Genomic DNA, 6,000 nt, shown 5'->3' on the forward strand with positions numbered 1-6,000 from the left:
AAATGTCCTTCCTCATGTCTTTTGATTAACTTTGATTTGAAGTCTATTTTGTTATACATTAGAATGTCTACACAGGCTTATTTCTTAGGTCCATTTGCTTGGAAACCCTTTTTGCAAACCTTTATTCTGAGGGAATATGTATCTTTGATGTTGAGGTGTGTTTCTTGTATGCAGTAGAAGGACAGATCTTGCTTGTCTTTTTATTGGGGGAATTGAGTCCATAGATATTGAGAAAAAGCAATGACCATTGATTGTTGTTTACTTTTATCTTATTGATTTTATTGTTGTTGTTGGTTATGGTAGTTTGTGTGTGTGTGTGTGTGTGTGTGTAAGAGTGTTTGTTTCCTTTCTTTTCACTTTGTTGGTGTGAGATTATTTATTCCCTGTGTTTTCATGGTTGTAGTTAATCTTCTTGGGCTGAGTTTTCCTTCTAGTACATTTTGTAGAACTAGATTTATGGGTAGACGTTTAAATTTGACTGTATCGTGGACTCTCTTGTTTTCTCCATCCATGGTGATTGACAGTTTTGCTGGACATAGTAGTCTTGGCTGGCATCTGTGGTCTCTTAGAGTCTCCAGGACATCTGTCCAGGCCCTTTTCACTTTTAGAGTTTCCGTTGAGAAGTTGGACATAATTCTAATAGATTTGTTTTTATATGTTACTTGGTCTTTTCTCCTTGCAGCTTTTAGTATTCTTTCTTTGTTCTATATGTTTAGTTATCTGCAATTATCTGTATAATTATTGTGTGTGAGGGGACTTTCTTTTCTGGTCCCTTCTATTAGATGGTCTATAAACTTCTTGTATCTTCGTAGGCATCTTCATTAGGCTAGGAAATTTTTCTTCTATGATAATATTTTATAGGTCTTTGAGCTGGGAGTCTTCTTCTTTTATTCCTATTATTATTAGTTTAGTCTTTTCATGTTGTCCCAAATTTCCTGGCTACTTTGTGTAAGGAATTTTTTTTAGATTTAATATTTTCTTTGTCCAATGTACCTATTTATTCTATTGTACCTGCCATTTTCTCTTTCATGTCTAGTATTCTGATGGTGAAGCTACTCTGTAGTTCCTATTTGCTTACCTAGAGTTTTCATTCCCAGAAATCCCACAATTTTGTTTTCTTTATTGCTCCCATTTCCATTTTCAGGTGTTGAACAATTTTGTTCATTTTCTTCTACTGTTTGTTTGTTTTTCTTGGCTTTCTTTAAAAAGGATTTATTAATTTTCTTCATTTTTGTTTTGTCTTTTCTTTGATTTCTTTAAGATGTTTATTCATTTCCTCTTTAAAGACATCAATCATCTTCATATAGTTGTTTTTAAGGTCTTTTTTCTTGTGTTTCAGCTATGTTGCAATATTCAGGGTTTGCTGTAGTAGGATAGCTAGGATCTAGTATTGACTTATTACCTTGGCTTTTGCTGATTGTGTTCTTACGCTGGCATCTAGGCATATGGGTTTGAGGTGATTATAGTTCTAGGTGCCAATTTCTGAGATTATCTTTTTTGGATGCGTGTTTTGTTCCTTGGTTTCTGTTTCCTCTCTGGTGTTCTGCCTGCTGTGGCTTGTGGTTGAGCAAGGGTTGTCCACCAGAGTATCAAGCTGGAATTGTGGTGGCTGGGAGAGCAGGAGGTTCTTCTCTAGGGTTGGGGCTGGGATGGGGTAACTGAGGGGGCAAGATGGAGGTAGGATGGAGGGGCTACTGAGAGAGGGAGGACTGTGAGTGGTGGCCTCCGCGTTTCTGGTGGTTTTTAGTCCTCTCTGGCCCAGCCAGCATGGCCTCTCATCAGAATTTCTTTTCTTCTTCTTCTTCTTCTTCTTCTTCTTCTTCTTCTTCTTCTTCTTCTTCTTCTTCTTCTTCTTCTTCTTCTTCTTCTTCTTCTTCTTCTTCTTCTTCTTCTTCTTTTCTTCTTCTTCTTCTTCTTCTTCTTCTTCTTCTTCTTCTTCTTCTTCTTCTTCTTCTTCTTCTTCTTCTTCTCCTTCTCCTTCTCCTTCTCCTTCTCCTTCTCCTTCTCCTTCTCCTTCTCCTTCTCCTTCTCCTTCTCCTTCTCCTTCTCCTTCTCCTTCTCCTTCTCCTTCTCCTTCTCCTTCTCCTCCTCCTTCTCCTCCTCCTCCTCCTCCTCCTCCTCCTCCTCCTCCTCCTCCTCCTCCTCCTCCTCCTTCTCTTTTAATTGTCTGTGGGGTAGAGGTAGTGGTACATGACTTTAAGATCTCAGCAGTTGGGTGACAGTGGCCCATGGAGCTCTATGAGTTTGGTGCTGCCCTGATCTACAGAGCTATTTTCAGGATAGCTAAGGCTACACAAAGAGAACCTGTATCACAACAAAATATAATTATTTGGGCCAGGTTGGGAGATGGGCTTGATGTCACAGTGTGAATGTGAATGCCTTCAGGACAATTCTGTTGCATTAGTTTTCCTCTTACACATTTATGTGAGTTCTGAGAACTGAACTCAGGCCATCTGATTTACGTTGCACCAAGTAGTAAGTTCTTTTATCTGGTGAGCCATGTCGCCAGCCCAGGTTATAACTTTTCACAAGAGAATAACCCTATCTTATGACACTTAACAAGCATAGCCATTGTCTATGGATGAACAAACCACATAGAAAATTTGTGGCTTAGAGAGAAGTAATGGGTGTTCTAGAGGTTTTTATGTTTCTAAAGGCCTCACTGAATGAAAACAGACATTTAAGAGTAAACTGAAATTAAGACCAGTTTCAACACCGTTGGCGCAAAGTCCTATATGGTAGAAACTTTGTTTACACACTGGCTTTGCTATTTTCAGCAGTTAAGTCTAGACATATGAATTTCAGGATTTGTGTCCCCTCATACCCCATATAAAGGCTGATTACCTTCTTCAGGAGCAGACATGTTGGTGACATAAAACATTAAGAAGTTCCTTTGAAGAGGAGAGAGAACTGGTCATATACATTTTTTCATAATCATTCTCTCATGCAAAACACACACATGTTCTATATGTGTTCGTTTTGTTTGTGGAATTTTCTAGTGCTTATGGTCAGAACTAGAGCCAAGTGCATACTAGGCATATGCTCTACTACTGAGCTACATTCCCTGATTTAGGTTCCCCCCTCCTTCTTTCCTCTTCTCTCTTCCTTTTTCTCTCATCTTCCTTCCTCTTCCCTCTCTGTCTCTTCCCTTCCCCTCCTAGTACCTCTTTTCCCAGCCCCTTCTTATCCATTCTTGTCTCCTCTCTGTTTTCCCCACCATCTCTCAACCTTCCTTCACCTTTCCTCTCTCAGAGCTCTGTATAGCAGTTTGGTTTTCTTTCTCCTAAATCCTGTCTTTCTTTTCTCAGTGTGTATTTCTGGCTTCTCTATAAAAAAAAATCAGGTGTCTATATGTGTGTAGATTGTTTATAAGTGTGTATCCAAACCTTCAATTCCATTAACCATTGTATCTGGTTTTGTGCCAATACCATGTAGTTTTTCTTTCCACTGTTCTGTAAAACATCTTAAAATTGGGGTTGGTGATACATCCTGCAGTTTGGTTATCATTCAGAATTGTTTTAGTTATCCTGTTTGTGTGTGTTTCCATATGAATCTAAAAATTATTGTTCTAAAATCTGTGAAGAATTGTGCTGAAATTTTGAAGGACATTGCATTTAATGAGTAGATTGCATTTGGCAAGATGGTTGTTTTATTTTTTTTGATACTACTGATGTATGAAGATGGGAAATATTTCCATCTTTTAATATATTTTTAAAATTTTTTCTTCAATGTCTTAAAGTTTTATTATATGATTTGACTTATGTGGTTAGAATTATCTCAAGATCTCTCTCTCTCTTTCTTTGTGCCTCTCTGCCTCTGTGTCTTTCTGATTCTGATTCTGATTCTGATTCTCTCTCTCTCTCTCTCTCTCTCTCTCTCTCTCTCTCTCTCTCTCTCTTTCTCTTTGGGTATTATGAAAGGTATTATTTCTTTGATGTCTTTCTCAGTCTCTCTGTCTGTCATTTGTATACATGAAGGTTACTAATTTTTGTTTGTTAATATTTCATTCTGCTACTTTGTTGAAAGTGTTTATGGAGTGTAGAAGTTTCCTGGTGGAATGTTTAAGCCTCCCCTCTCATATCATATCATCTGCAAATAAAGATATTTTGACTTATTTCCTTCCTGTTTATATCCCCTTAATCTTCGGTTGCTTATTGGTCTAGCTAAGACTTCAAGTACTATATTGAAAAAGTATGTAGAGTATGGACAACCTTGTTTTATTTGTGATTTTAATGGAAATGCTTTGAATTTCTCTTCACTTAGGTTGATTTTGGCTGTACGCTTGCTGTAAATTGCCCTTATTATGTTGAAATATGTCTCTTGTATCCCTAATCTCTCCAGATTTTATCATGAGGGGGTGTTGTATTTTTTCAAAGACCTTTTATTCACATAATGAGATATGATTATATAATTTTTTCTTTCAATTTGTTTGTAGGGTGGATTACAGTTATGATTTTTGTATATGTTGAAGCATACTTGCATCTTTGGAATAAAGCCTACTTGATTATGGTGAATGATCTTTTTGTTTGTTTGTTTTTGAGACAGTGTTTCGTTGTGCATCCCTCGCTGTCCTCTCTAGCCCAGGCTGGCCTGGAACTACAGAGTGCCACCTGCCTGTGCCGCCCCAATGCTGGGATGAAAGGCATGTATCATATCACCACCACCAGGCTATTGAATGATGTTTTTGATGTTTGTGGATTCAGTTTGGAACTTTGTTTTGTTTTTTTTTTTCTTGCTTGTGAGACAGTTAATTATCACTTTTATTTCACTAGGGGTTGTAGGTGATTATCTGACCTGATTTTGATTTAGCTTTGGTAGGTGGTATTTATCAAGGCACTTTCATCTTTTTTTTTCTTTTCTTCGATTTTAGGTTGCCAGTTTGGTGAAATATGGACTTATAAAGTATATCTTTATGATTCTCTGGATTCCTTGATGTCTGTTTTTATGTCACCATATTCTTTTCTAATTTGTTTATTTTCTTTATATTGTTAATTAATTTTGCTAAGGACATGTAGATTTTATTGGTTTTCTAAAAGAACCAACTCTTTGTTTTATCAATTCTTTGTATTGTTCTCTTTGTTTCTGTTTATTTATTTCAGCTCTCAGTTTGATTATTTCTCACCATTTACTACTCTTAGGTGTGATTACTTCTTTTTGTTCTAGAGATTTCAGGTGTGCCACTAATTTACAAATACATGATCTCTATTATAAAGAAAAATGTAGGCACTTACTGCTATGAACTTTCCTGTTAGCACAACTTTCATTGTGTCCCATAGGTTTGGGTATGGTGTATATTTATTTTCATTGAATTCTAGAACGCCTTTAATTTCTTTCTTTATTTCTGTCTTGATCCATTTTTCATTTAGTAGGTAGTTGTTCAGTTTCCAACACTGTTGTTGTTGATATCTAGCTTTAATCCATTGTGGTCTGATAGGATGCACAGAATTATTTCAATTTTCTTATATTTGTTGTGACTTGCTTTGTGCCTGATTTTGTGGTCAGTTTTGAGGAAATTTCATGAGGTGCAGAGGTGTGTTTGGGTGAAATGTTCTGTAAATATTTGGATGGTCTATTTGGTTTATGATATCTTTAACACCAGGATTTCTCTGTTTAGTTTTTGTCTAAATGACCCTGTCTATTGATGAAAGAGTACCGAAGTTACCCACTGTCACTGTTTGAGGATCAGTATGTGAAGTAAGCTGAGTAATGTTTCTTTTACAAAACATGGGTGTCCTTAAGTTTGGTGCATACATTTTAGAATTACAATATTGTCTTGGAGGATTTTTCCTTTGATCAGTGTGTAATATCCTTCCCCATCTTTTCAAATTAGTTTTGTTTTGAGTCTATTTTGCCGTATACTGAAATGGCTATTCCAACTTGCTTCCTCAGACTATCTGCTTGGAATACCCTTTATCTTGAGATGATGTCTATCCTTGATGTTAAGGTGTGCATCTTGGATGCAGCAGAAAGATGGATCCTGATACAATCTGTTAGTTAGTT

This window comes from Mus musculus, chromosome 6, assembly GCF_000001635.26.
Source record: "Mus musculus strain C57BL/6J chromosome 6, GRCm38.p6 C57BL/6J".
Lineage (NCBI taxonomy): Eukaryota > Metazoa > Chordata > Mammalia > Rodentia > Muridae > Mus > Mus musculus.